The sequence below is a fragment of the Malania oleifera genome, chromosome 4 (genome assembly GCF_029873635.1).
Source record: "Malania oleifera isolate guangnan ecotype guangnan chromosome 4, ASM2987363v1, whole genome shotgun sequence".
NCBI classification, from domain to species: Eukaryota; Viridiplantae; Streptophyta; class Magnoliopsida; order Santalales; family Ximeniaceae; genus Malania; species Malania oleifera.
The window spans coordinates 59,513,989-59,523,087 of record NC_080420.1 but is presented as its reverse complement, the minus strand read 5'-3'; the positions used below and the strand labels follow the sequence as shown (position 1 = coordinate 59,523,087).

General features: G+C 37.6%; 1 non-coding gene across 1 annotated transcript; it reads right to left on the bottom strand.

Annotated features, from left to right (window-relative positions):
• Positions 1-7,500: 7,500 nt before the first annotated feature.
• On the bottom strand, positions 7,501-7,607 carry LOC131154648 (small nucleolar RNA R71). Its single transcript, XR_009136564.1, has one exon. It is a non-coding gene; the product is annotated as a small nucleolar RNA R71 (small nucleolar RNA).
• Positions 7,608-9,099: the final 1,492 nt, after the last annotated feature.

Here is a 9,099-nt window from a genome sequence, read left to right as displayed (position 1 = left end):
ATACACATACAGACGTGATTTTTGATATTGAGGAATGAAATGACATAAATGATAATGGTTATAATGAAATTACTGTGGAATTATGGAAATGAGAACCCTGATGGACTAGTGATGTATATAAGAGTACGATACCATTGCTAGGATATGAGTCAATACAACCACACTTATCGAGGAGAGTGTTGGTATTGGCAGTCGATTGGGCTTGCAGAGAGATGTTGACCACCCCTGGGTTCGAACCAGGCTCCGGTGGGCCAATCGTACTATAGACGAGAATTTTTTTTACTTAGCATAATAGGCCTACCATGGTTTAAGTTTTGCCTTTGGGCCGCACAACCCAGTCATGTGGAGTGATTACATGACGGTGATGTATGTTTGCCTTAACGATGGTTTCTCATTATAGACATGATAAATCTACGTTTATAGACATATTGGGTTTTGGACCCAAGAAAACGTATTGAACAAGTACATATTTTTTAGAAAAATATATGGTTGCAAATGTATATATATGTATATGGATATGAGCACAATTATTATGATTTCTCAGTTAAATTTATTTATTTAATGAATGTGTTTCTAGAACCCTAAAACTCATTTGCCACACACTGATAATAATTTATTCCCTCACTGAGAGGTATCTCACCCCTATAAATTCCAACATTTTAGGGAATCCAGGGAGCTAAACTTAGGCGCCCTAGGGAAGGGATAGACTGTGTTGCCCAGGGTGAGTTCTAGTGTGACCTTAGGGTGTGCAAGGATGTATTCTATGTTTTTGGGAATGGATTATGGGTGTATTATGTTTTGGGATTTGTGTATGTATTTCGGAGATGGTAGTCCTCTGGTATTGTATATAGGATGTATGTATATTATGCTTCCGTTGTGTTGTGGTATAACTTATGGACTGTTGTATCCAGTTACCCACTTGGAGGTTGAGTGGTATATGTATAGTATCAGGGTTTTATGTAATATATATACACATATATAGAATTTTTGGGTCATTACAGTTTGGTATTAGAGCCTAAGTTGTTAGGTTCTGCAGACTTCAGTAGATAGTAATACTAGAGTATATGAGTGGATTTTGATGAGGGTAGAACATGGGTAGATTAGGAAACTATCAAGTCATGATTGGAGGCTAGATAAAATCTTGAGTCTTAGTTTCGAAGCTTGGAAGCAGGAATCCATGGACGGTCTTCTGCGATTTTCTTGCGACAACGGTCTTAGGAAAGTTTCAGAAAACCATTGACGGTTTTTGTTTCTAAGCAGAGAGACTAGAATTTAAGATGTTAGTTGGTTGGATAGTTTAGAATTTTGTGGATTAGAGGTTTCTCCCTTGAAATGGTTAAGAATATATAAATAAATAAGAAAAGGATATAAGAGGGATTTCGGGGCCAAATTGTCGATGGTTTTGTGAGGCGAGTGGAAACCGTCAATGGTTTTGTATTTGATTTGTGTATTAAGGTTTATATAGAGGGTGTGAAATGTTAAATTGTTTTCTTAATTAGATAATAGTACCCGTCATAATAAGATAATGAAATTATAAGTTTGTTCAGTTCTATTTTCAGGATGGACCTCGGAAATAATAACGCGAGAGGTAGTAGTCATGTGGGGGCTTCCAGCTTGGGTTCCAATGACTCAAATCAAGTCCTACATAGTGTGGATTAGAGGGTGATGGCAAAGATAGCATGGAGTTCTAGGGATTAAGGTTGTCCATAAGTAGATCAAGGCTGCACTATAGAGTAGTTCACCCGGATGAAACCCTCAAATTTTCTAGGAAGTGTCATTGGATGCAAGAGATTGAGAAAATTATGAATGTACTACATTGCACTAATGAGCAAAAAGTTCAGTATGCCACATTTAAGCTGACAGGAGAGGCTCGGCGATGGTGGTCAGTGGTGAAGCTCTTTGAGGAGCAAAGGCCAGTACCAGCAGCACTGACCTGGGAATGCTTTAAAGAGATCTTTTTTTATTACTACTTTCCCGCCTCCGTTAGAGATGCTAAGATGGAGGAATTTTTGAGTCTAACTCAGGGTGATCTGACAGTGCCACAGTATGCCACAAAGTTCATGGAACTATCTCGATTCTCCCTATTCATGATTTCTGATGAGTTTAGAAAGGCGCAAAGGTTTGAGAAAGGGCTAAGGCAGGAAATATAAGAGCAGGTGGCAGTTATGAAAATATGGGACTTTTTAGAACTGGTGGATAAGGCCACTGTGGCAGAGATCAGTCGGCAAAGGGGTATAGGAGGATAGAGTCAAAGGAAGAGGCCCACACCTCTTGGATTTCAGGCAAGTCCCAGCTAGGGGTAGTGGAGGAGATACAATGTGGGTCGTAGGTAGGTAGAGGGACATTGAGTTCCTCAAGGTAATCTAGTGCCCCCTATTTTCCCTTGATGCTACAAGAGACATTCAGGGGAACATCAGGCGAGATCGGTGGTTTGTTATCGATGCAATAGTCCCAACCATGTGGCACGAGACTATCATGTGCATTTGAACAATGCGCCTACTCCTAGACCATACCAAGGGAACAACCAAGCACCTCGAGGTGATTAGTAGAGGAACACCGCCCCAGCGCAAGTGTATGCATTAACACCAAGAGACGCAGAGGTGACAGGCAATGTGGTGATAGGTATCATTTCCATTCAGTCATATAAATTTGTTATTTTGTTTGATTTAGGGGTGACCCATTTGTTTATAGCTTGGGAGTTTGTCAAAATATGGGGGATAAAAGCTCAGCCAATGGATGATTACGCATCACAGTTGCATTATTATCCATTTAAATTCATGCATTAGAGGTCAATTTTTTAATTAAAATGCCCGAACATGTCCAATAGTTTAATTCGTGAGCTCTTTTGATAATTTTGAAATAATTATTCTATTTTGTCGAAAAATTCATGGACATGTGTATTTTAATATTGCAGGCTATGCAAGCACGTGAAGATGGGCATGTGTCTGTGGACATTAGAAGAGGACCTGTGTGTTTGCATGGAACCTAAAAAGAAAAGAGAGAGGACTCAAATATGCTTGGACTCGTGAAGAAGCTAAAGCTAGGGCGCATGAAGCTGGTCGTGAAGGGCATGTATGGGCTTGGGTTGTGAACTATATGTGTATGAATTGGAAGGAGAGTGGACGTGCATGCATGAAATATTGGAGTTGGGCATTGAATTAAAGTGTAAGCTGGGCTTCATTAAAGAAGTCATGCATTGGGCTTGATAGGATGTGCGCATGCACGTCCATGTGTGAAGGTGAGCTGGGCTTCTTGGGTAGTGGCCTACTTGTGTGTGTGTGTGAGTTGGGAACTAAAGAGAGAATCCAAGAAGAAAACCAAAGAGGCTAGGTCGTGTAAATGCAGCATGAGAATTGGGTTTCGTGGGGTGTGCATGTGTGAGTGCAATGCGGCAGTAAAGGGAGACTTTAGGGTTACTTGTAAAGATATAAATATGGTTTTAGCATGCGTTGAAAAAATAGGATTGGAGGCCGCACCACACACAACTTTTTTTTGAAAAATTATTTTTTTGGGAGGCACAGAGGTAGCGGTGAGCAGGAGACTTTCTCGGTGTCTTTCTTGGATTCTTAGAGAGGTTGCGTTGCATTGAAAAACAACATGAACAACAGAGAAAGGAGGGGAGGCCGCACCATTTTTCTGGAGAGAAAGGAGGGGACGCCGGAGAAGAGGCCGCAATCAAAAAGCTTCCCATCTTGTGGATTTCTTTTGGGGGTGAGCGCAGACACACACACATTCAGCAAAGGAGAGGTGGTGACGTGCAGCAAATTAAAATCTTTTCGGAATCGGAAGGCGGCGAACAACAGCGGTGCTTGGGGTGTTCGCAACGTGCGATGGCAGTACGACAAGTGTTGATTTTTCCCGTATGCTCCAAATAGAAGAAAATATGGTGAAATCTGTTATGTTGAATTTAATTTTGGGAATGAACTAAATTTTTGTATTCTAGGAAAATGATGTAGCCAGTTTCGAACTATGCTTGCTCTTTGATTCTAATATGAAGTAGTTTTCATTTATGTTTGCCTGATTTATTTTGCGCTTAATGCTTTTAATTAACTAGCCATTAATTAAATGATACTAGTCTTGTGATTTTCTACCGAAAGAAGGGATTATAAGATAGATCTTAGATAATTCAACGTAGGTAAATATAGAGATCGAAAGACTTGTATGAACCTACGTAGCATTAAAAAATTGAGGATCTTATTGCGTTTTTGCGTTATTAATTTGCATACTCTTATGTTAAATAATAAACAAGAATAGGTTCTGATTGACTATCGAAAGAGGCTTTTGGAAAAATTGGTGATTTGCTAACAAACAGAGAAAGCGAAGTCGAATTAGCTAAATGAGTAAAGCATAGTGAGAAACTAGGTGAAAACTTTTCCTAGAAGTTTTTACCATTAGTAATTTGAAACGCGACATCCAATTTTAAATTCTCTTGAATAGTTTATTTAAAGTAGTTTTGTTTAAATTTTGCAGTCTAAAATTATTAATTTTTCTAAAATAAATCAAGGTTATTATAATTTAGGTACTTGGTAAAATTAAGACATCAATCCTTGAGGATGATACTTTACACATCATTATATTATAAAACTACGATACTGTGCACTTGCAGTTTTGCACCGATCAAGTTTTTGGTGCCATTGCCAGGGATTGAGTTTTTCTTATTTTTGCCAATATCGATACAAAGTAATCTTGGTTTTAATTTAGAATTTATTTTTATATTTTTATTTATTTCTTTCTATTTTATTTTTATTTTATTTATTATTTTTTTTCTGTATTTTTGGTGTGTTTTTTATATTGGATGTGCAGTGCTAGAACATGAGCCATTATTCCTTTCGATCTAAAGATTAAAAGAATGCTTAGAGTACTAAGGAAAAAGAGGGTACTAGCCATGGAGAATGGAAAAGATAATGCACAGTCACGCTCCTTGAAGGATTATGTACGACCAGTTGTGAATGACAACTATTCAAGTATCAGATGCCAACCCATTAATGTCAACAATTTTGAGCTCAAACCCGCATTAATTAGCATGGTGCAGCAGGCCCAATTCAGTGGATCACCACTTGATGATCCCAATATCTATCTGGCGATGTTTCTGGAGGTTTGTGATACTATGAATGTAACACCCTCAACATTTCTCCATTTCTTATATATATATATATCCATACCTAAGCAGCGGAACACAAATCACATAACCATATATATATATATATATATATATATATAAATGTATATACTATACAATACCAGAATCCAATACATACCGACTATAGCCATACAAAACAAGTCCCTCCAGCATCATCTACCCCAAAAATACAAAACTCTGTCAAAACTCACCCTATAACTAGGGTAATCAAAATACTCTCTATCAACAAGCCTGATCTGTTCGCCCAGCTGGCTCACCTGAAAAATGTTAAAGTCATGGGGTGAGTCTACGTTCAGTAAGTAGAAATATGTTATTACTAGTGAGTGGCAACTAAGTTAGGAATACTATTTAAATAGCAACTGAACTATAACACAATAGTAAATCTGTAAAGCATATCTTCCTTTTCACAATTTAAAATATAATTGTATCATCTGTATTTTCTACTTTTCATACTGCTAATATCATACTATACTCATCATATATTATAAAACTGTATACATATACATAACTGTGCTTTATCCCTGGAATTTTGTATGTCATGATTTAACCCCTCATGACAAGGTTGTGTGGCCTGTAAGCGGGACTTAATCTGGTCGGCCCTCCAGATAAGTCAATATGCTCTACATTACCTCAGCTCAACCAAACTGCATCCACTCCTAAGCTCGAGATTGGCTGCTACCTTGTCAAACCGGCCCCCTCCACCCAACGAACTAGGGAGCTACATACTCTCCAAGCACAGTCGATAATACACACACACTATCTGAGATATGTGGTTGCACTCTATCTGTATCTAACAACGATATCGTGCTCTGTATTCTGTATCTATACTGTATCTGTCTGTAATCTTTCCTCAAGGATCTGATACCATATATATACATATATACTCTTTTACTGTTTTCTTCATGTTTCCAAAATTACCATAACGTTATCTTTTTATACTGTAAATACTATAATCTCTGTATACTGTATCTATAGCATCTTGATGTTATCTCTATATGTTTGTCTGTATACTCTATCTATATGCTCTGTCTGCATGCTCTATATGTTATGGTAATAGGAAACATGGTAAATTATAAATATTGTATATACTGTTCTATATAAAGCTATAATATATACTGATCTGAGTAAAACTGTAATATATTATTCTAGATAAATATCTGTGATATACTGATCTGTATAAAACTATAACATGTTGATCTAAGTAAAATTGTAATATACTGTTATGGATAAAATATCTATAATATTCTGTCTATATCTGTGTAATCAGTATAGTATGATATACTGTAAAAACTATATTAGTTCTTCATCACGTTAATATCTACGGAGGCCACACAAGCATTTAAAACTTATACTCTATAAAACTGGGTAATAAATTGGTATATACATATGTATAAAATCTCTGATAACATTATAAAAATTCCTAACTTAACATATTTCCCTTACCTTAGCTCTAAAAAGCCGCCACTAAATTCTGGCCCTATACCCGCAGAGTTCTCCACTCAACACCCTGAAAATCAAATCCCCCAAAACAAAACATCAGTATTTCTTCGTATATTGTATTTCTTATAACTGAGGGAAAGACAAATACTGAATAAAATACCTTACCCTGAGATTGGGACGAAATCCAACCCAACTCCGCTAACGATCAGCTCCAGCAGACTTGTAGAGAACTTCACCAAGAGCGTTGTGGTGGCTTCAAATCATCAATCCGGCGTAAAACGGGCCCGAAATTGAAGAGAGAAGGGGTGGAAGATGTTTTAGAAAGAGAGAGAAGGAATTTCTTGTGCTCATTTTTCATAAAAAATTTGGGTTTTCACTATTTATAGAGCCGGATTCGTTGACGAGACACGTCACCTCGTCGACGAGTCCTTTAATAATTTCGACGACGAACTTTCTCCCTCGTCAACGAATTTTAGACTGTCCCAAAAAACCCTTCTCGGTATCTTCTCGTTGATGAGTCATGACTTCGTCAACGAGGTCCCCTTATGCACTCGTCAACAAGGTCCCCTTATGCACTCGTCGACGAACTCCCTATGTTCGTCGACGAGCCCTATGGAAAAATCTTCTGAGTTATTATCTTCAAAGTGCAATGTCGCGTTCGTCGATGAAGCCTACTGCCTCCTTCTATCCCTGTTTCCATTTCCCTCTCTCTTTATTATTTAAATACTATTATTTTTCGAGTCATTACAGTGAAGATCAATGGTGTTACTGAAGACACCATTAGACTGAGATTATTCCCTTTTTCTTTTAGGGACAAAGCTAGAGGTTGGCTACAGTCTTTACAACCAGGGAGTATCACGAGTTGGCAGGACATGGCAAAAAAATTTCTAGCCAAATTCTTCCTACCTACAAAAATAGCTCAACTCAGGAGTGAGATTGGTCAATTCAAGCAACATGATTTTCAATCACTCTATGAAGCATAGGAAAGGTATAAGGATTTGATTCGACGCAGCCCACAACATGGATTCCCGGATTGGGTGCAAATTCAGATGTTCTATAATGGATTAAATGGCAAATGCAGACTTTAGTTGATGCTACATCTAGGGGAACTTTGATGTCAAAGACACCTGAGGGTGCTACTACTCTTTTTGAATAAATGGCCTCAAATAACTATCAATGGCCAACTGAAAGAACTGTGGCTAAGAAAGTTGTTGGAATTTATGAATTGGAGTCGTTTTCTGCACTTTCAGTCAAGCTGCTTCTCTGTCGCATCAGATTTCAGCTTTAACCACCCAGAGGATACCACAAGGTGCAAAATATGCGGCAGCTACAAGTATGACAGATCCAAGCAATGAAGCGAGTCATGAACAGGTTCAATACATCAACAATCGGAACTACAACTATAGGGGTAATCCGGTGCCACAATATTACCATCTAGGGTTTTGAAATCATGAGAATTTGTCTTATGGAAATACAAGGAATGTGCTGCAACCTTCTCCAGGACTTGATAGTCATCAAGGTGAGAAGAATATGTCACTTGAGGATGCCATGATAGCATTTTTTGAAGAGACAAAAGCAAGGTTTAAAAAGACTAATTCACAGTTGGACAACATCGAGACTCATTGCAACAATATGGAAGCCACTATGAAGAATCTTGAAATGAAAATTGGGCAACCGGCCACGACTATAAATTCCCAACAAAGAGGAACTTTTCCTAGTAACATAGAAGTGAATCCTAAGGAACAATGCAAGACCATCACACTTAGGAGTGGAAGAGAAATTGAGAAGTCACCATCAAAGGAAATAATGTCCACACCTACAGCTAAAAATAATGGCCAAGGCAAGAATAAAGTGGAAGAAGACGAGATGGTGAATGACACACTACGAGAGAGTGACATATCACCAGCAATTTTATTTCTTGACAATCCTCTTATTCTCTCTACTCCACTTCCTTATCCTCAATGCTTTCAAAAAAAAAAAAAATTAGATAAGCAATTTTCTAAGTTTTTGGATATTTTTAAGAAAATTTACATAAATATTCCTTTTGCAGATGCCTTGGAACAAATTCCAAATTCTTGAAGGACATCATTTTAAAGAAAAGAAGGTTGGAGGAGTTTGAAACAGTGAAGCTTACCGAGGAGAGTAGTACTATTCTCCAAAAGAAATTGCCTCAAAAATTAAAAGATCCAGGGAGTTTTACTTTGCCTTGCACTATTCGAAAGTCATTTTTTGATAAAGTTTTATGTGATCTTAGTGTTAGAATTAATCTTATGCCACTTTCTATTTGTAGGAAATTGGGACTTGGAGAGATGAAACAAACAATCATTTCTTTGCAACTAGTAGACCGATCCATCAAGTATCGACATGGAATCATAGAAGACATATTGGTAAAGGTGGATAAATTTATTTTTTCTTGCTGATTTTGTGGTGTTAGATGTGGAGGAAGACCAAGAAGTTCCACTAATTCTTGGCCAACCATTCTTGGCCATTGGAAGGGCGTTAATTGATGTTCAAAAAGG